This window comes from Falco punctatus (genome assembly GCF_963210335.1).
Source record: "Falco punctatus genome assembly, chromosome: 2".
In the NCBI taxonomy this organism is placed as follows: domain Eukaryota; kingdom Metazoa; phylum Chordata; class Aves; order Falconiformes; family Falconidae; genus Falco; species Falco punctatus.
Window position 1 is genome coordinate 63707285 of NC_137581.1, and position 23072 is coordinate 63730356.

The following is a 23072-nucleotide window of genomic DNA, read 5'->3' on the forward strand; positions in this document are numbered from 1 at the left end:
CGCGCGGCGGCCGGACCCCAACTCCTTGCCGCTCGTTTTTTCCGCGGCCTGAGGCGACGGGGTGCTCGCGGCCGCCTGAGGAGGCCGGTTCGGCGGCGCAGGGCGGGAGCGGCCTCCCCGCCCGGGAAAGCCAGCCGGCGCGGCCGTGCTGCTCGCTCTCCCTGCGCCGCGGGGCCAGGGGAGGGGCCCGTGGTTCCGGCCGGCGAGAGGGCTCAGCCGCGGGGCACGGAGCGTTCCCCAGCCTTCGCCTTTGCTGTGGGTAGCGGGATCGGCCTCCCTCAGGGATGTAGTATGGGTGTAGATGGGAATTGCCATTTTACGGGGGTTTTCGCTCTCCAGAGCGCCTGTGCGGTTAGCAGCGGTCGGTAGGCAGGCAGGATGTTTGTGTAAAAGCACACAGGGAAGCAGGGTTGATGGAAGCAAACCATCCCTGATCAAACCCTTCCCCAGACACCAAGGGACCTCGTTCCCCTGAGCAGGCAGCCCTGAGCTCCCTGGGCCGGTTGGTGTGCGTGTAGCACGCTCCCTCGCTGGGGCCCTGACCCAGCACCCCAGTATTCCGCGGTGGTGCTCGCATACACTGTGTAACCGCTCTCAGGCAGACTTCAGCACTGGGAGGTCTCTGTGGGTTTGTGCCGCATGATGTACTGCAAACCAAAGGATAACCTTCTTAGTGTCTGACTAAAGTGACGATGCCGAATTTTTAATTGCAACTAAAAACCAGTCCTTGAGTGATGACTGCAGAGAAACTTCATGTAACTTTTGTCTTCTGTCCAAAGTTACTTTCCCCATGTAACTAATTGTCTTCTGTCCAAAGTATTTGTGTACTAATTTTCTGACCGTAGTAAATTAAATCGATAATATGTTTGTTTAAGTACATTCATCTGCCCCTGAAAATCAAGGGCTGTTCCTTTTTCAGTATATTAAGTGATGCAAGCCAGGAATTATGTTTGGGGGCAAAGAAAGTATCAATTTCTGTTAAAAGTACCAAGAGACCTTAGAATTTTGAAAGCTTTTCTTTAACATCAGGTTAAATTGATCATCAAGGTATTATGAAATTACTTTTTCTTAATGTAAGAGTTCTGATTTCTCAGAAAGTATGTTGTTTTTCTCTCTTACGGAAGCAAACCCCAATAATTAGGAAAAATAATCAAAACGTTTGTAACTGTTTTGGATTAGATTTTGTGCATGGGAAATGTTGATTTTGTATTGTGGTGGGTAGAAGCTAACATCTGAAATTATTTGGTTTAAATGGATTTTTTAATTACTTTTCTGATTGAACTAGTAGTCAAATGTATAAAGATGGTGGGGTTTTGTTTTTATTTTTTTAGTATATATTTTTTTATTTATTCCATATACTCTTTGAAGGAGATCTCTGGACTGTTGGGCTGACATTTCAATGTTCTCAGCTTTTGAAGGAAGTGTCCCTGATAATGGTTTTGTATACTACTCACAGCAAGTATGTATAGTGACAGAACACATAGGTGTTCTTCACATTTATTTGGCTTCTTTGGATTTTGGCATAGCTTAAACTGTGTATATATGATATCCAGTCCTCAGAGATAAGATTCCAATACAAACAAAACCACCTACCTGCAAACAGAAAGACCTGCATCCTAGAATACGCCCTTTTGACATATCCCATAGCAAATAGTCTTTTCATACATATGCAAAAATCTTAGAAAGGGAATTAGACAGACATCATATGGGGTAGGTTTGTAGTCTTCAAGGAGGTGATTAGGGAATTCATTCACTATGGAAAGGTACTGATACTGAGTGGGTGCGTGGTTGGATTGTACTGCTCTCATGTAGGAGGAGGTGCTTGCTTTCCAGGATGCTCTTGCAACAGCCAACAGGGTATTTGGCTTAAGATCTTCCTTAAAATATCACAGTGATGGCCTGAGCTAGAAACAGTGGATTTAGACTGTAAAAATTACAGCAAAACAAAACACTTGTGTTCTCAAAGTCCTGTTTTGATCTGGACAGTCAAGTAATAACATACGGCTGTCTGTACTAAGGAAAAGCAGCACAACTCTGGTAACAAGAACTATCACATTTAACTAGAAATTTGTAAGAATTATTAACTTTATATATAGATGTATTTTTATAGCAGTATCAAGTCAGAGAATATGAAGATAGAAAGCTTGCTTTCACAAACTTTTGTTTTGACCTCAGCTGCTTTTTTCATTGTGGCATTATTTAAACTGTAGAGGCTCATTTCATTCGGGTTTTTTATTGGCAAAATGGGAATAATAAAATTATGTCCTGAGTGGTGGTAAGAAGCTCAATTTATCAAAGTGCTTTGAGGAAAAACGTAACACTATGATATGAACATAAAGACGAGGAATTTCAACGCTAGGAGTTACTACAGCTAATATTTGTATCCTCTAGATATTATTATATCTTCCCCAAAATAAAATAATACTTAGATTTCTACAAGGCTACTAGGTTGTAGATCTCAGAATAATGTATAAAGGAGGATGAATTACAAATAAACCCTTACATAGATGGTGACACTGAAGCACGGGAAAGCTAAATGCTTTGGCCAGGGGAGGGAGTACTTTCAGCTACAGCAACTTTCGGTTCAGTGCCTTGGCCTTTGCCTTACAAAAACGTTCGTATTATGTTGGTTCTGGCCTTTGTTTTCACAAGCACTAAGAGTTTCCTATCCTATATGCACTTATGATTCCGGGTTATATGGCATTTTTTGCCCCACACACAGCTAGGCAGATGCTAATGCTTTACATCAGTATGCCTCGTTTTGGGATGAAATAATAAAGGTCCCACATGACAGAACAGTTGAAACAAGAAAAGGAGAAAACCCCAAACAAATAAACAAACAACAAAAAACAACACCCAAACCCACAACATATGTTATAAAAATGGTCATTACCAGAACACCTGGTATTAAAGAATACAGTTTCTTAGGTTGAAAACAGGCGCACTGTTTCTTATGGTGTTGTGTATAAGCATTGACAATGGTTGCTTACTTGTTGTTTATAACTAGCATAACAAGGAATAAATATCAAAAACATGTGGGTTGTAGTCAAGATAAACAAGAATTTAATATTCCTGAACTTGAGAAGATTAATACTCAAGATTTGCATGGTTTTTATCTCTTACTGGGGTATAGAAACTGCCATATCAAATAATGGCAGCTGTCTATCTACTTTCCTTATAGACATCTGTATGTATTACAGACACATTTCTTATTTACCTTTTAGCACTCCCTGCAAGATAGAAAAGTGCTGTTGTATTCCTTTTAGAAAGGGGGAAGCAGAATGCAGATAAGGGAAGAGGCTTTAACAATGCTGTGCAGGAATGCTGCATGTGGAACTGAACCTTGGTATCTTCAGTTTCATAACTAGACTCCTCATTATGAGGTCAACCTTTTTTATTTCCTTGCTAGTGGTCTACACCAAAAGTTCCAAAATAGACAAGCACAGTGCTCTCCATATGAGAGTGATTCCTTAATCAGTCTCTAGTTGGCATATGACTTGGAGAGTCACGTTCGTTTCTATTTTTTAAATTGTGAATCATTGAACAGATAAATATAAAAGTATGTTTTAATATTTTGCTTTTCCATTGACTTCCTTAATATATTTTGGCAATGGGCTTTAGAAGTTAATTACTTTTACTAGAAATCAAATTAAATTTTCATTTAAAATGCTGGGGATTTTTAAACTGCTTTCATATGTTGTGAAACTGGGAACATGGGAATTCTGGTTTTAACTTTTTAAACATTTCCTTACAATTACATTACAATTCATCTTTTGTACTTCTCTGTCATTATTATAGTTAGTTTCTATATGGAACAATACAAATCTTAAAGGTATTTTCAACAAACTTTCTGTCCAAAAGACCAGATACATACAATAAATATCTGTTAGGGGATTTTGACTTCTTTCTAGATTATAATTTGGTTTCCCAGCCAAACATAGCTTGCTATTATGGTCTGTTTGCACATAGCATAATTCAGGAAATTGACAGTCATGGGTTTAACTATAATTTACAACCTTTTATGAAAAAAGGGAAGCAGTAATACATAACATCTCACGTTCTTTGCATTGTCTGGTTTATATGAAGACAGATTTTAGCATTTAATATGTTCTATAAACTGAAAGTCTTCCATGGCATGCAATACGTAGTATGCTTACAGTATTGTTTACACAAAAAATAAATTCTCGATTTTTTATGACTCAGAAAGTTCACCCAGTTCATTTACTAAATTTAGTAGCCCACATTTTTGCATATTTGAAAAATATAGTTATTTGCAGGCCTATTTGCATTAAGTTTGTCCTCAGTTCTGCTCCTGATCTTTTAAGGGAAGTCAGAGGCTTTATTTCTGTTTCTGCCATATCAAAGAGGTAGACTTCATTTTTGGGGGGACATTTAACAGAACTGGATTTCCCCTAAGAAAGAAACAGAAGAAGACACAGAAGAGTTTATAAGCAAAGCAGGGTAGAAGAAGAGATTGGTTTTATTTCAGCTAAGTTTGCTTTTATGTTCTCTTTTGGCTAAAGGTTGATAAAGAAAATTGTCTGCAAATGAAGACTTGAATATTCAATAGAGTCTAATAAATATAAATTTAGAAAATAAATACATTGTTTTAAAACTGTGTTTTGTGAAAAAGTATTTGCTGACCTGCATAACTGTAATGTACTCAGCTTCCTCTCAGTGCCATTCTGATATAAATAAATAGTATTTTCCCATTTTTCCTTTCAGACAGGTCAAATATGGAGCATTTTATAATACCTTGTGCAGAACAAAGTCAGGATTTTCTTGGTTTTGTAAAAAAAATATGGTAGAATTTCATTGAATGCATAATTCATTCCAATCCTTCCGTTCTTCCTGAAGCAAGCTTGCATTGGTTAACGCTTAGGGCTTTATTTAGTTGCCCATATATACATGCATGTCTAGTGCCATTTGAGATGCCCAGTGGTATTCTTCCCTGTTGCCAGCTGCTGGCGTAGAAAGGTATCAGTTTACGGCGGTCCTCTGCCATGCCTACACAGAGGTAACAGATGCCTTGGGAGGCTGAAGGCTGCTTAGGCTGCTGCATGCACCTACGTTCTGATACATGAATCCTCCATAGATGTCTTTTGCATTGATGTGCCCAGTCACATAAGGAGTTCCTCACTCTCTGTCCGGGCCTGAATCCCATAAACCCTCTTGCCTTTGGAGGAGCTTATCGCAGAGTTGCTGGCTGCCTCCTGTATTATGCCTGAATCCAGTTCTGGGTCTGTGGGGCTTTATACAAGCTATTTGTGTTTCATTTTGTTTTTCTGTCTAAAATCTTTGAGGAGGATTTTGCAAAAGGGCAAACTTATTCAAACATTATTCATATTTTTTTTCCTGAAACTCTCGGTGAACTGAAACCAACATTTCTTTAGATGCCATGAATTTACTTCAGCAATCGTGGGAACGGTCTATCATTTTGCTAGTGTAAATAGAGGCTGACTCATCATTTTCAGGGACTAGTTCAAAGAATAGCTTTACTTCCTATTTTTTATTAAATTAACCACAACTGAGTGGTGAACCACTTGAAGTATGTTGTTCTTACCTGGATTTTTTGCTGTTTTCACCTTTCTTCAGTGACGACCAAGGTTTCTGTTGCAATCACTCCTAAAACAGAACAGGAAATAAATGCTGTTCTTTTAGATGGAAGTTGTTGGAAGAAACAACTGAAATGTTTTGTAAAAATTAATTTAATAAACTTAAAAGCATTGCTGCTGAAGTGCTAACACTATTTGCCTAGTATGTGAGGCCTCTGAAGGCACAAAGATCAGAAAATTAATAGCAGCAGTAACTGTTAACATGGAAAAAAAGCTGTGAGTGGAAAAACAGTAAACTGAAAGCCCTTTATCCTCCTTTCCAGTCCTCAGTTCTCAGAGTTTTGTCTGGCAAGGAAAGCAGGGAATCTGTCTGACTTTCAAATAATTACTGATGTATTACCCCATTGCAGGCTAGTAGCAAAGAGCAGCTGCGCCCTGTAGCCAGAGCCAACTTCTCCCTTTTCCATCCCCCATTTCTGACTGCCTTTTCTGGAGAAAGCTATCTCACTACTAAATAAACTAGGGTTGGGTTGCAAGACAAACCAAGATTTCATTAGAAAAATATTTACTCATGCATAAAGAAGCCCTCTTTAAAAACTTCACTACTTAGGAAACGATGCAACTTTGTGGGTAGTAAATAAAAACAGATTTGTTACACTACAGCTGTAAAGCTGCCGTCGTTCATGAGCCTGGGAAGAGTGACTGTGTTCATCATAAGGTTTTGTCAATTATGCATCCATGCAGCTCTTCTTGATACATGTGAGTCATCTGGGCCATGCTTATCCGAGAGGTCTCGTACCTAAAAAGTAAGGAAATGAATTAATAGTTGTTGGCTTTTTTACAAACTACCCTTCTTTTTCCCACATCTCTTACCAGTTTTTACTGAAAATTAACATTTCTTGAGAGGCAAAAGGCCAGCATTGTGGTAAAAAACAGTTCTGTAAGAAATCAATAACAAACCATTTCCATTTTCCATTTATATTGAGCCTGAACCACAGTAATAAAAAGGTCCTTCAACATCCTCATCTCAAATTGTGTTCTGATTGTAAAAAAAGGAAAAGGAAAAATAGAAAAAAAAGTAGGAGTTCTCAACAGAGTTGCAGAAGTTCATGATATCTCTCCACTTAGCTTTACATTTAAGTTGAATGTAAATCTGACTTGCTGACTACTTGCATTCAGTAAATAATTTTTACGTGAAGAAGTGCACAAATGTGCGGGGGAGTCTGTCTCAAGTTCCTGTTTAAATAATTCACACCGTGACTTCTTGAATTCTTCATGATACTTCGTTAGAGATGCTGTCATCTTGAACTGTCATGCAGCGCTAAGTAGTTGCCATGTTGTAGCCTGCTGTTCAGCAATGGGGGAAGATTCTTGTTCATGTCACAGAATGACCGAATGGTTGGGTTTGGAAGGGACCTCTGGAGATCATCTAGTCCAACTCCCTGCTAAAGCAGGTTCTCCTAGAGTAGGCTGCACAGAGTTGTGTCCAGGTGGGTTTTGAATATCTCCAGAGGAGGCTGCTCAGCCCCTCTGGGCAGCCTGTCCCAGGGCTCTGTCACCCTCAAGGTAAAGAAGGTCTTTCTCATGTTCAGATGGAACTTCTTGTGTAGCAGTTTGTGCCCGTTACCCCTTGTCCTGTTGCAGGGCATCACTGAAGAGCCATGTCCCATTCTCCTACAGCTTGCCCTTAAGATACTTGTACGCATTGGTAAGATCCCCCCTCAGTCTTCTCCAGGCTACACAGGCCCAGCTCCCTCAGCCTTTCCTCATAAGGGAGACGCTCCAGTGCCCTCATCATCTTTGTAGCCCTGTGCTGCTCCCTCTCCAGTAGCTCCCTGTCTCTCCTGAACTGGGCAGCCCAGCACTGGACCCAGCACTCCAGGTGGGGCCTCCCCAGGGCAGAGCAGAGAGGCAGGATCACCTCCCTCCACCTGCTGGCCATGCTCCCCCTGATGCACCCCGGGATCCCACTGGCCTGCTTGGCCACCAGGGCAAGGGCCACATGTCATTGGTGTTATGCTCTGAGGAATTCTGAGATGTGAGGGATGCAAAGGATACTGCAGAAGTGTCAGCGCTTTGGCACACCAGGAAGGGCTGCCATGGGGCACTGCACGTTGTGACTCTGGGAATTCATGGCTGCTGGTATGGAATCTATGCAATTCAGCACAACAGACCCTTCAGACCAAACCAGACTTTCTTATGCTAAGAACCATATTCCCTGTAATTACTCTGTGTACTATTTTGTGTTGCACTGGGTTGGAACCCTGAAGTGGTACGTTTATGTAATATTTATTCAAATGTTAAATGAAACAACAACCAAATGCATATCTTGATTGCATCTACATGGATGTGGAGTAAATGAATCATGTAATAATTTTACAGTTTGATAATCTGGAAATCGTTCCATGGAAAAATATTTAATAAAGGGGAAAATGCCATATCTGCTTACAAAAAGAACAAAAAAAAATCTTGAGAAAGGTGAAGAGTGTGAAATGTCTGTGTCTGAGCCTGACAAGTGTTCTTGAAACCTACACCCTGTTCAGTGAGATTAGGTGCTTGTTTTTGAGGATTTTAGTCCTTACTTGTTTAATTAAGAAAAACCATGCTCCTCCCCAAACCATGATATAATAAAGCAATTGTTGCAGTATCTTTTTGTCGAAGAGGATGGTGTCTGGTGTTTCAGTTGTTCATTAAAAGACTGAGCAGCGTATGTTACCAGAACAGGTTTCTATTTTAGCTGGGATTATATGAAAGGAGCCATCTTGTGGTTGTCTCTTTTTCAAATAAGATGCTGCTGCAACACTGCCTTGAAAATCTGAAGTTAAAGATGCGTCTATACTTCTGTGATAATTTTTCTTCTACTTTTGAAGAAATGTTACCTTTTGAGTAAAACTTGACCTTATACATGTTTTCACTCACGGGATTTTTTTCATTCTATTAGATTTCTGATTCTATCAAATCTTCAGAATTGAAATAGCACATCTATTTATTCATGCAGCATTAAACTTTGCATGTTCAGTCTATGTCCCTTACTAGTCGGCCTGCCCCAATATTTGCTAGTCATCTGAGCTCTTGGTTAGACCTTCAGTCTACACTCGTAGTTTTATTTTAAGCTGCAATCAACAGGATATCCTCTGAAATGTGACTCTTGGTAGAATTGCTTTCTACATGAATGCCAAGTGATATATTTTTTTTATTTTTTTAATGATCTTCACTAAAATGGGATCCCTGGGAACTCTGTGCATTCCAGGCACAGAACTGAAACATGCCCATCCTTTGCTCCTGGATTTCAAACTTGACTTGGAGAGACAATGTTTAGGTGATACATCAGTCTGATTTCTTCACCTCTTTGCTGATACACAAAGGCATTTACCAGTATTAGAGTTTGATTAATGCACACAATCCTGAGTAGATGTCAGCAATTTTATTTTATATAGATTAGCTCACTGCACTGATGCTTGTATCAATTTAATTAAGTATATTAAAAAAAAAACTTAAACCAAAAGTTATCTATAAACACAAGCCTCAATCACAATTTTTGTTCTATTTCCTTAATAATGCTGAATAAGTTTATGTATGATTTAACTTGGGTAGCCACGTATCTACTACACTTGTTTGTAACTAAACATAACATCAAGGCCAAGGATCACCATCATTTGCTGAAAGTATAGAAAAAGTTACAAATTTGATTTGATTGCTGTTTGTCTAGAATATTGATTGAATGCAAAAATGTATGAGATCTATCGTTAAATTCATTCACACGTTACAACTAACAGATAAGCAAAGTCTTACTTTAGAACGTGCCGTTTGAGGTTTACTGTATTTCTGGGAGTTGAAGAAAAGGCTGTTCTAGGAAAATTTGAAATTGGGGTTTGAAATGAGACTAATACTTATTCCTGCTGGGGTGGGAGGTAAACTTTGAGAAAAGGAGAGGCAGGATTACTAATAGTTTTAACTACAGCTAGTTTGGGAAGACAATGTAAAAATATATTTTGGGAAAGTATTTGAGCCATTGCATTAAAATTGGACCTGATAGAATTTTCAGTCAGAGAATACCAATTAACTGGGGAAAAAACCAACTTTTTAACTGAAAATGTGTGTGTGGGTTCATTCAGAATATGCTTTCTTTGCTTTAAAACTGGAAATGTAACATTTTTTCATGAAAATCTTATTTCTTTAAAATTATTAAAATAGTTCAAAACATCAAAATGAAATGTTTTTAAATTGTTAAAGAAGTTGCTAAAATTGCTTTTCATTTTTTAAGCTTTTACTGGTATTTTTACTTTTTTTTTCCCAAAATAAAGAAGACTTTGAAAAATGACATTTTTCTGGAGATGGAAAAATTCTTTCCAGTGTCACTCTAAATAAGCTCAGAAAGTCAGATGGCATCTCACTGTTTGAGAAAATCACTTCATTGAACAAAACACCATGGTTGTAGAGAACATAAGTATGGAAATCAAAGGTATCATACCGTGTCAGATTTTGACATAGTCTTTCTGTAAGGTTATATTTGAACTGATGTGAACAACAATAATTCTCAGACATAATCATAGATGTTTATTTTCTATTTTAATCAGCGTTCTCTGTCTTGCATCTAGTAAATGAGAGACAGCCTCTGTAATAAAAGAAATAGGAAAGGATTTTTGCTTGGGAAATCAGTTAAAAGCAAGTAAATTAAAGTATCTTCCCTCCAAAAGTGATGCTAGTATGACAGTGATGATTATTCGGTGCAATGGCATAAGAGAGACAAAATGTATAGGGGCTTATTTTTGACACAATTAATCTGCTATATAGGAAAGTAAGTCCTTAAATGTACAGGATCCTGAAAGTTAATGGATTAAATATACCAATTAAAATAATAGCGGTTGCTTGCGTAGTTAACCTGCCTCATTTCCCTACCTGTTAGGATGCAAAAAGTCTCCTTTAAAAAAGCAGGTCTCTGCATCTATGAAGAGAGCCAGCTCAGTTATCAAGAACCACAGCCTGACTTCTGTCTTTACATATTTAAGTGGGACTTGAAGCAAAAGCTTTTTTTTTTTTTCATGTTTCTGCAAAAACATGGATTTACTCTGGTGAAACTGAAATCAGACATAGATCCCAGGCTGATGTAATTGCACAATTTTTTGATGTTAAGAAATGTACAAGTCAAGAATTTTGGCAAATGTATTATATTCTGAGGGGAATAAATATGCATTCTAAGAAATGTGGAATTTAATGATGTTAAAAGAGGTTCAAATGAGAATGGACTTTTTGGGAGAGAATACATTTTTTAAATATTACATTCCCTCTAATGTCTAAACTTTTACAAGAACTGTTGAAGAGTATCAGTGTATCCTCACTTAACAGAACTGAACTGAGTTTATTATAATTACCTGGATTCAACTTCCAGAAATTTCTTGTTGCTAAGTGAATTTGTAGTCATAGATACATTTTTTTTACTTAGGTCAGCACTTCCATATTAATAAACAAGAATCAGGGTAAGATTTTCCCTAGGTATGAATCACTGCCATCCACTGTTTATGGAAGCTTATAGCAGATCAGCCTTAAAGCTACCTTTGTACTTTGTATATATTTTTTTGTTCCTATTAACTAGGATTGCACTGAATTTGCAATCAGAAATTGTTTTATTAAAAACAGTAAGGAAAGCATTTTTAAACTATATTGTGAAATAGTTAAATGGCAGAATCTGGAAGAGAATGTTATAATGCTGTCATCAGGAAATTCATCCAAACAAGAAACTATTTGTCTCCCTGCTTCTTTTTCCGTTTTGGCATATTGAATGAATGTCTAATTTACTCAATTGAAACCTTTTGCTACAACTGTAGTAAACTACTGATTTGCTAAAAATAAAATCCTTGTGATACAGAGAGAATTTTCATACATCTATGCAGGAATATGAAATCCTTTTGTACTCTGAAAAGCTCTCAGATGTCACGTGCATAGTACTGAATATACAGTGTGAGAGTGGTGCAAGTTCATCGGTGATATTTCTTGTGAATTCACCTCCAGATGAGTGTTTTCTCGTTTTGTCATTTGCTTTGGTATTAGATTCTAACAAGTAAATTTTTGTTCCTTTTTCTTTTTTATAAGACTTTAAATTTGATCTTAGGAAGCACAGCATATTTTTTACCATGTCCAGTAGACGCTAGACAACATTTAAACCAGCTAAGCACTGCTAAAAGCCTATTGAACGCCCTCGGTTCTTGCAGACACCAGCCTGTCCTTCATCAGTGCCATGTCTTCTGCAGTATCCAAGTCCAGGTTCTGATCTAGTTGGAATGAGATGAATTTTCACTGACCTCACCAAAATAACAGAAGAGCTTTAAACTAAAATGCTACTTTGTTAACTAGATTGGTATTTTTACTAGATGAATCTGTGTCAGCAATAACTAGCTGGCTGGACTGAAGAGATGGTTACAGCCCCGACTCAGCTATGTTGTCTGTTATCGTGAAGACCTTGCCTTATATGCAGCTTCAGTACATTTTCCTCTGTCTGCTAGGCATATTAGAATAATTTCTGAAATAACACAGTTCTGAGCAGAAAGAACCAAAGGTAAGTGCTGGCCTGAAAGCAAAAACTTAAGGCAGCGCAAACCAGCATGTGAACCTGGAAGCATCTCCACACAGTATTTTTTATTCTAGCAGATGCTCTCACTCCAGCTGCAGTAGAGACATTCTTGTATCAAAATCTGGTAGCCTAACATGCAGATATTTTTTTTATTGACCAGACTTTCTCTGACAGATACACAGACATTTTAGAGAGAAAAGAAGGTGTGCTTTATTTAGTTTTGGTGCTGCCATTCTGAAGAAGTTTGGGAAATCAGACCTAGCAAGTTTTATGGAGCATCTTACAAGGAAGCTTAAACCACAGCCATTTTTATATCAACATAAAGTAATTGTGTAACCCCAAAGGAATGGCAATGTGTTATTTTAAGCAATCAGACAGGACATGAGAGACTGTCTGATATCACATGTTGGCATGAAAGTTGCTGAAATCTTTAGCCATGCCAGATTTTAAAATGACAGTACCATGTCTAAAATGTGTTACCTTTTTTTGAAACACGTAATTTTCTCCCTGCGTGGGGAGTAATTGTCTGCTTATCACTGTAATGAAATGGATGACCAAACTTGCAAATCAGCCTTGACTTTCCAACATTTGAGAAGCTGAGGAATATCCAAGTAGTTAGGATACCAGCCTGCCTTATGGTAGAACAGGTTTGGTTCATCCACTCTTACAGGTTTCTTATGTTACCCTGGATAAGCCATACTGGTCCAGATCCACAAAGGCTTCTTGTTCCTATTGACAGCAGTTGAAACCCCTTCAAATAGCAGTTACTTTCTTGAAAACTTTTGTGGGTCTGCGCCTAGGTCCATAGTCATTCAGAATATAAAGACTAGGAGAGCTGCTGGGACTCCATCATTCCGCAGGCTTTGTGAGGCTAAGTATAATTTATGTGAAGTGCTCAGCTACTGCAAAAGCCAGAGGCATAGAAATACACAAGCAAAAGCTTACAAGTTTCTCTAATATATCAACCATGAAAAGTCTTTGATACTGATACTCTAATATATTCATATCATAAGGCATATTACCACAAAAAAAGAACAAAGTACAAGCGATAAATCTGTTGTATGTTTGGGAAATGTTTTGCTTTTTTTCTCAATGAAATGCTAGGAAAATAAAGACCCGTGTGTGGATAAGAGCCATTTGGCTCAAATAATCCCAAAATTTGGTGCTATAAACAAATTGGTATTGAAAGAATTACAGGCAGCTGTGATAAATGCAGTTATACAAAACAATAGTTGTTTGATTTTCACAAGTGCAACATTACGTGGAATTTATTAATGTGTTTTCGTAACTTAATATAATGTATGATTTGTATTCAAGTTTCATAAATCATAACCTAAACAATTATTTGTTCACCTGTATTTCAGAATAAAGCAGGAATATTTTTCAGTTTAAAAAATCATGTTTCTGGATAATTTTTCTTAAATGTGTGACCTGGAAGTAGTGGCTTCCTGCTCTCTCACCAGGTGATAGCTATTTTCCAAAGGAAAAACAGTATGCTGCATTTTCTCCTCTTCTAAAAGTATTTCTGTGGCCTTTTTAAAGGAACAATGTAGGTGACTAATTACTGGCACTCACCTCACAGGAGCTCAGATTAAGGCCCATCAATGTCAGACGTACGTATGGTGTAAAATGTATGTGACGCTTTTTCCCCCAGCATCACTACTGGCTAGTTCAGGCAGTCCAAATTCAGCTTACTGTCTGTTTTGAATTCCAGTGTAAACAGATTTATACTGTGGCACTCTTCCAGTCTATATCCAGGTTGCTCTTGTCCAGCTGCCACTACCATGGATCAAGTGGATCCATATCCACTCTTGAGTGAGGGCAAGGAGAAAATCTGCTGTTTGAAACTGCTCGCTCTGACTTGGGTTTCCACTCCAAGCTGCAGTGTATAGGAGCCAAGGCACCTATTTGTTTTAAAAACATCCAAGCTTATATGTTGTAGTGCTCCCTCTAAATCAGTTTGTAGAACTAGCATCTAAGGTTTTTGATGGTACCAGACTGAGGAATCAAGTTCATCCCTTGTATAACAGAAATGGCAGAAAGCAGCTGGACTACAGTGTTGAGAAGCACTGCCCTGCTAGTCTGTGTCAGCCTGGACCAAAGACTGAAATCTTCACAGTTCATTGCCAATGTCTGTTCAACCTTCAGCTTTCACTGAAAATGCTAGAAAGAAAAAAGGGTGCATGCTGCTCTTGATGTTTTTAAAGATTCTTGACTAAATGTGTTGAGGTGTGTGACCTCAGAAGTTATGCACATACCATGTGTGTCTGGAACCTTACCAGGGAATCTGCTTACTTTCCAAAGTGTATAGGGCCTGGGATGTGAAGAGAATATATTTAAACTTTTCAGTTTCTGGAAAAAGCTTAACTAAAATAGGAAAATGAATTAAAAAAATCACTGGAGAATTGTAAGGATAATTAGGGATCAGGCCTATAGTGAATGTAGGAGAAGAGCTTCTGAAGGGAGGTGCGGCTTGCAGACGATTTGGGAATGGGCACAGTGCTAGAGTCTCAAATGAATGGGATGTCCCCTGGAAATGAGAATCAGGAAGGAAAATGCTAATGCTTATTTGAGCCTAGCTTTACGTTTCTCACCTCTAGCCACCTATTTGGACTGTTCTGACCATATACTAAAGAGCTCTGCCAGGGCAGGCCTTGTGTAGTAAGTTCGATTTTTTGAGTTTAATTTAACAGTCTAGATTTGGGACATACATAGCTGTTTCTGAGAAGTGTTTTTTAAAAGAAGTTTTATTCAGGATTTCCATGGTTTTACTGCCAGGCACTTTAACTGAGAGTAACTCAGTTTTCCCCTGTGTCTTATATTATGAGAAAGAACCCATAACTGCCAGGAGTTTGTAAAATGCTTTATGATTTTTATTTTTGTGCAATACTGATGTAATTCTTGCACAATATATGTGTTAGAGTGTTACCTAGACTTTAGAGTTGCTGTTCTACAGATGAGGTACTGCTGGAAATGTAAGTGGGAAACCCTCACTCAGAACTACGTATTTATAAGAGCAGTATGTCAAGAATAGGAGCAGTGAGGGTGCTGACTCACAAGTGGTAATGCTCACCTAGTGATGGCTGTGACACTTTCTGCTCCCAGCTGTCCTTTCCATCCCATGACATGCAGTTTCCCACCCTCAGTGCAGAGGTAGTTCATCTGCTCATGTAACAGCTGCTGAACTTCTATGATTTGCTGCCAAGCATATTAAAGTAACCCCAAATAATTTTTGGCTTACCTTAAAACATTGTTCTTCCAGCTGTAGTACTTCAGCAGTGGTGCTCTGACCAAGACATGGTTGCAACAGGATCAAAAATCTCTGGGGAAGGAGAAACAGGACTTTTATCAATGACCCAAAAGAGTCATGGTGTTGGATGGGAAAAGTTATATTGTATTCTGGGCTGAGAAGCTCAGGAGCATTTCCAGGCTCTTTGGTGTGAGTACATGTCCTAGCCTTAACCCAGCTACAGATTCGGATGAAACATACATCCAGGACAAGTCACCTCTGATCATGAATCGGAACTCTTAGAGTGGGAGTCAGCTCCAGATTCAGAGCTAGGTTTTAGATGTCTATGGTGTAGATATTTCTACATGCAAGATATGTGCTTAATGTGCAAAAGATTGAGTAAATACAGTCAATGGTGCTTTGAGACCAATTTTGTACCTTGTTGGGTTATATTCGCTCCTTTCATTGACCGTTCCGGGAATAACAGTCAATGAATCATACTCATCTCTTTATTTCTGTAAGTACTAATGAGTACGCGGTGATCTCTGCCTCTTTTCTTCCTTTGTCGTTGTTTCTCTTTCCCGTTTGTGGGTAATACTTCTCAGGTCTGTTTGGGACATAACTGTCAGAGACTTCATGTTCTCTTGCAGGAACCTCATGAATGTGAATGGATTGAATAGTTTTTGCTTTACATTATGGATTCAACTTCTAGATGTGCTGGTTTGGCTCAACATGCTAAGGCTATGAGCAGAAGAAGACAGGCAGCCGGCATCACTTAGTATCCCTCCTCCCACACACAAACTATCAAGTGTCTCACTGAATCAGTAACATTTTTCTAAGAGTACATAATGGCTTGCTCTATTTTCTATCTTTCATCCACGTGAAAAGGCATTATTAATCATTCAGTTGTGCCTTTCCCTCCAGTGTTCTCTTTAAGAGCACAGCTGTTGTCTTGGGCTAAGTTATAGTGAGTCCTTTGTGGTTCGTTTTATCCCTCAGTGACTTCATCTGCCATGAAGTTGCCTGCATAGCCAGAGCACCTACAATTTTCTTCCAATATTCCCATCATTTTATTACTGAAAGGATTCTCCATAGGTCCGTGAAATGTACCCTTATGCTGACCATTGTTACATTTCCCTTCCCTTCCAATACTTCCCAAGGTTTTTCATTAGTTTGTCTTTCAAACACTTCTTAACAAGTGTGGCTGAGATTAAACAGAAACATTGTTCAGAGAGAAAAGGGCTTCTGGTGAAACAGATGTCACTTGCAGGACCATATATCCCCTTCCTTTGGCAACTGACACAGATTCTGGCTAACTTATCAGTGGGCATCCTGCCCTCCCAACAGATGTTCAGAAGTGTGGAGAGCCAAAAGCCCATCTATGGATGCGGAATATGTTGAAAAGTGCATGTCTAGACACAAATGTTGAATGAGCTTTTTAGGCTGAACTTCTGTGCCTGCAGTCAATCTAGAGGAAAGGACAGCTTTTTAATAAAGGAACATTCTGCATCAACATACGGCTGCTTTGGTGTTCAGATAGTTATGAGAGGTTTGAGGAGGGAGAGATCACGAAGTAATCAGCATATTAGAAGAATCACTCCATTTTTTGTTTTTTTCTCTTGGGAATATCTAGTAAGAGACTAAAACACAGTTCTCCTGGTTCAGCTGAGTTTCACAAAATTAGTTCAGGAAGTTGGAGAAATCTGCAATACAGTTGCTCAGATAAACCTATATAATCTTAGACCAGAATTTCATATGTATTTTAGTAGAAAATTGAACTTGTTTTCTTAAGGCTTTGACATATTTGCCAACAACTGTAAGAATCATAAGTGTTTTTATTGTCACAAATGCATCTTACGGAATACAGAAGTCATCACATGGAGGAGTGAGAACAGTTTGTATGGCTTCTTATAGTCATGTTTAGGAACCTGACTAGTTCTTACTAGCTTTTTAGGGGAAAGGCAGTGGCCTAGGCTACTATAGCTGGCAAGGAAATGTGTACTGCAACAAGGAGAGAGAAATATATATAATTAGACCAAGACTTTTGTCCTGCATTTTTCTACAGCTAGAAATGCTTGCTAATATACAGTCTATACTTTACACATCATCTGCCTTTGCATGTATCTGTTGAACTCTTATCCATCTGAACTTAAAAATCAAACAGGTTTAAATCAGTTGCTTAGTGTGTTAGATAAGGGCATAGCAAACTGTGATAAACACAAGAAATCTACTGGATAATATTAAGAAATTGAGAAATGGAGATTTATATGAGTTAAGGCAACTCATCTGCAGAATTTGTATGGTTCTTGCATGAGAGTAAAGGAGGAGTTTGGCTTTGAAGGAAAAGAGAGGCAGGAATTAATGAACTGAGAGAGGGATGGAGTATTTTTGTGTGAGATGAGAAACTGAAGGAACTGGCTTGTTAGTTGCCATGTCCTGAGAAGAATGTTACAGGTGCTTGCATGCCCTCAGCATGAGCCAGTACAAAACAGAGGCAACAGTTGGTCTTCACTCTGCATCATCAGCACATTCAGACAGCTTCTGAAGATTGCCTTTTCTGTGGCAAACGGGAAAGTTCATCTTTAGGTAGTTGATGCTCTGGCAGCAACGATACCAAATGTTACAAGAACGTGGTAGTGTATGCACCTTCCCATGGAGGCTTGGCTAGACACTGCTGGGGTGGTTCACTTACAAGTTGTAATAAACAGCTGTCAGGTAATCATTATTTTCACTCACTACCAAGACTGTTTTGGTGACTGATGACTGAAAAGTCATCTCTCTCATTGTCATTCACTTACACCTTTTGGATCCAGTTCCATCTTGCTTTCACATCAATTCCCCCTTACCCTTTTCACTATAATTCCTGAGTATTTAAAATTCTGTCATTTTTTAGAGTGGCCAAAATTGTATGCCCTGGGTATTTTTTTAAATTTGATTCTTTATGGATGCGTTATTTGACTGCATACACGTGTTTCTACAGTTGATGATTATAAGGTCAATCACGAAGTGAGCTCACTAGCAGTGTGCGTTCAGTAGCACTCCTCATTAGCTGGTTCATAAAAGCATAGGTTTTTAGTTCTTTGTATATTGTACTGGTGTGAAGTGCCCTGTGAACTCGGTACCAGCTTTCTGGTATTTACCAGCCTGTTTTCTATTCTCTTTCAGCTCAGCTAAAAATTACCTTGACTAAATACTAGCTGGTGCATAGTCTCATGAGCAACGTGAGAATTGCTTATTAATAGTATTTTATTTAAATAATGAAATTCACAATGGTGTTGAATTATGGTGCTCGCTTCAGAAGTGTTTTCAAGCTCTTTGTCTTTTTAATATTTAAAGCACATGCCGTGGGTATAAGGAAGAGGAGGACATAGCCTAACTCGCTGGGTAGAAAAGTACGTCTTTGTGTTAGCACTGTGAAAAATGCCTAATCAGGGACATAATCAAGACACTGCAGAAGCTAAAGGCTCTCTGAGATCGACAGGCCTGGTATGGGGCTATTGTGTACTGTTTTAGAGCTGAGGCATTGTGTTTGCTATTCTGATGGAGCCCTGCACAGGGTATGAATGGGGAAATGGGAACCAATGCCAGTTCCTGTTAATTTTTTTCTGTGTGAGAGTCTGTTAGCGATTTGCCATGTACTCTGAAGTCCTACCGTCACGTGGGCTTGTTTCCTGACCACGTCTCTGCCATGATATTTTCATCATCCTTTGTTTGTCATTCTCTCCCAGCCCCTCTGCCACACCTGTGCTTTTGAACTGCTTCATGCATCTGGAACAGTTTGTCAGACTCTGGGCAATAGATTTTCTCCCTTGGGAAATCCATGTTTCCATATCGTATGAAGAAATCTGGCTGTGTTCCAGCCTGCTTGAAAGCATGGCTTTGCACGGTAAAGTGTGTCTACACAAATACCAAACTGAGCACTTAAGTAAATCTCCAGAACAAATCTATGGGAGTGTTACCCAGCTGAGGGCTCAGTGACTTAAATCTTATGACCAGGGAGTTGTATTTCAGAATTCAACAATCACCTGCTAACAGATATGAATCTATCTAGTTTTTAAGGGGGTGTTGAATTTTTATTTTTTCATGTTATGCAAGAAAGGAGGAGTTTTCATCCTCATTTACTGACCTAAGTTAAATCCTACTTTCATTAACAGAGAAATCAGCAGGTTTAAGTTAGGGAAAAATCAATCTATTCAATTCTATTGATATATATATAATATTGTATAAAATACTATAGCCAGGTCGTTAGAAGGAATCTCACTACATTGATTTTTGGTAGTAACAGCACACACATCACAAGGTGCAGGTGCACGTGCACAATGAGAAGTCAGATGTCCATCTACTGCCTACAGGAATGGGCTTTAGGCCAAATTCAGGGCAAAAGTATTCATCATTCTTGTTGAAGCTTAGCCACTGTGTGACATGGGAAGCTTGAGGAGAATCTGAAACGCTATATCTTCAACTTGGGGACAGCAGGAAAAATGGCCATTTTTATAATGTGTGCATTCAGATTTGCATGAATTCTGCACAGAGAATAAACTGGCCATCTCTAAGTCTGAATATGTAAGAGCAGTGCTCACAGGACCCTGCCTGTTTTCCCCACTCAGAAGCTCCTAGCCTATTAAATTATCATATAGTCATTCAGTTAGCAAATGTGTCATGTCAGTGAACAAATACTAAATTGAATATACTTACGCATGTTACCGTGGCTAATTCTACATACTTATCACAGAGCTACTGGGAAAATGAGGAGATTATTGGCGTGGTTAATTTGTATTCCACATGTTATGCATAATAGAGAATTTTGCTTCCTTATTTGTAAACAGAACCGTTGGGATTCAGGGCAAACTTGAGAGCCAACAGGCACTGTCGTCTCATGTCAGTTTGGTCTCGAGTTAATGCTGAGGTCAGAAAATGCAGGGTTGCTAACTTCCGTGATTCTATTGCAGCATTTGGGAATTTCCTTAAAACGTCAGCCTCTTGTTGGACTTCAGCAAAGCATTCAGTACAGTTTCCCTCAGCCTTCTCCTGCACAGAGTGGTGAGATACAGATTGAATGGGTGGTCTGCCAGATGGGTAGGAAATTGGCTAACAGATTGCACTCAGAGGGTGGTGATCAATGGTTTCTACTCAAGCTGGAAGCCTGTCACAAGTGGGATCCCCCAGGGACTGATACTGGTCCCCGTGCTGTTCAACATCTTTATAAATGATCTGGATGATGGGACTGAAAGCACCCTTACCAAATTTGCTGATGATACCAAACTGAGTGGTGAGGTGGGCACGTGAGAAGGCCATCTTACAGAGAGACCTGGACAGGCTGGGAGAGTGGGAAAGCAAGAACAGTTATGAAGTTTTACAAAGTGTGGCTGGGGAGCAGCTTTGCTGAAAGGGACCTGTGGATGCTGGTGGACAACAAGCTGAACGTGAGTCAGCAGCGCACCACTGCAGCAGCAAAGGCAAGTCAGATCCTGGGCTGCATCTGTGGGAGCATTACTAACAGAGGGAGAGAGAGACTCGATCATCTCGCTCTACTCAGCGCTTGTCTGACCACACCTGGATCACTGTGTCCAGTTCTGGTCCCCACAATTCAAGAAGGACATGGACAGACTGGAGGGGATCTGAAGGAGGGCCAGCAAGATGACCAAAGGGCTGGAGAACCTGCCCTATGAGGAAAGGCTGAAGGAGTTTGGTCTGTTCTCTCTGGAGAAGAGAAGGCTCAGGATACCCCATCACAGTATTCCAGCTGCCACTTACAGGGCAGCTACAAAGAGGACAGAGGCTGTCTCTTCGCAAGGAGCCATGTAAAGAGGACAAGGGGCAATGGGTACAAGTTGCACAAGTTGAATAGGAGAGGTTTCATCTTGATATAAGAAAGGAATTTTTCACAGTAAGAGCAACTATTCGCTGAAACAACCTCTCCAGATTTGGGGTAGAGTCCCCATCACCAGAGGTTTTCAAGATGTGACTGGGACAAGCTGCCGGATAATCTCATCAAGTCTCCCTTTCTCCATGAAAGGTTGGGCCAGGTGATTTTCAAGGTCATTTCCAATTTAGGCTGTTCTGTGATTATATGATTGTTTACAAACTTGTTTTCTTTTAAATAATAGTAAAGTTTTTAGCCCTAGGTGTTGGAGGCAAGTGCCTGGAAATATTAAAAATTATGTGAGAAGAGCTTTTGAGGGCAAATAAAAGGAGCTGAGAATGCATCATTGGAAAGTGAATCTGAAACTTTTTGCAAGCCAGCTCTCTTCATGTCTGAGGAATCAGCTCAGAACTTGTAAAGGTGTAGAGTGTTCAGTATTGTAAAAAGTCTCTTTTTGCTGCAGTTGGTTGTTATTAATATTTACTGAGAGGATAACTGAACTGGTACACCAAGTGGCCTGCTAAGTTACATCTTAAAAATATAATAAAATTTATAAATAAAAATTTATTTGGAGTTTGTGTTCCTTGCAACCACAAGAAATTTTTCTTAATCTTTTCAGAAATGTTTATGTGTTTCTGGGCCTTTTGCTGTCAGTTTGGTTATTTTCTCCTCTATTACATTTCTAATATTTTACTGTATTGCTAATCATGTTGTTTTAGGAGTTTTAAAAAGCTTCACATTTCTCTGATGGCCTCAACTTCTGAATTAATTACCTTTATGAGTGCATCTCAGCTTTCATTGGAAATAAAGTATCTACACATTTCATTTTCTATGGAAATAGTTGAAAATATGACTGGAGCACACTCTAGAGGCTCAAAATTTCAATGGCAGATAAAAGAACTGAATTTATTTATATTTCAAATCTCATGATTTTGAAGCAAATCTCATGTTTTTTTAAGCTTCTTTCGTTTCTGGTGAGGATTTGAAGCAAGATTTGTGAATGCTATGGATTTCCTTATCTGCCATTCCTCCAGAGAACTATCTTTTATTCCTCTTAATCTGCTGACAGGGAGCTGGGTGTTTTATGTTGTGCAGAGTCTCACATCTAAGTCAAAGATGGATGAAAATCTGCCAGTTCATAGATATGCTGATATTATTTCTGGAGTGTTTTGCAAACTAGCAAAATGTATCTTGGCAGGTTTTATAAAAGGGTTGTGTCCTGAAAAGGACAAACGCTGCACTGCACTTCATAAATTTATTTGGAGGGCCAAGACGTAAGTATACATAAATTTAAAAATTCTAAACAGGTTGGTGGATGTCATAAGATTCTGTAAAATTTACTACGCCACTTTAAAAGCGTCACTACCCTATACAGGGGGCTATGTGTTCTCTGCTATTTTGCAACATGTCACATGAGTGGGAAACTTGCATGAAGAAGAGGAAGAGCAAGCCTGATAAAAATCCTGGTTTATCTGTTGCTTCAAATCACCTGGGTTTGACCACGTGTCTGTCCGCCTCCACTTTGCAAATATTTTTTTATCTGTATATTTCCAATAAAATTTGAAGCTTTTAAAGTGTAGCAAAAGGATTAGTGCATTTTTTGGACTGCTGACACTTTAGGATCATGTTTAGCAATGGGTTCACATTACTCTCTTGAAGGATGGTGCAGATAGAGCTAAAAATGTCCAGTTGAGTGACCTGGACAGCTGAATGTTGTCACTGTATCTGAGCAGCAGTTTGTAAACTCATTCATTCTTCTCCTAAGCTGCCAAATAGGCAGCTATCAATACTGTCAAATTTTTGTTATTATTTTCAGCTAGTTATTAAACATGCACATTGCCCACTTGGACTCTGTTG

General features: G+C 39.0%; 1 protein-coding gene across 1 annotated transcript in view; it reads left to right on the forward strand.

Moving 5' to 3' along the window:
• Positions 1 to 23072, forward strand: part of ARHGEF7 (Rho guanine nucleotide exchange factor 7) — a 164911-nt gene continuing 141839 nt past the window's right edge. Inside the window, exon 1 of the mRNA XM_080375532.1 lies at positions 1 to 23072. This exon is cut by the window's right edge and continues 16874 nt beyond it. The gene's annotated coding sequence lies outside the window, so the exon portion shown is untranslated.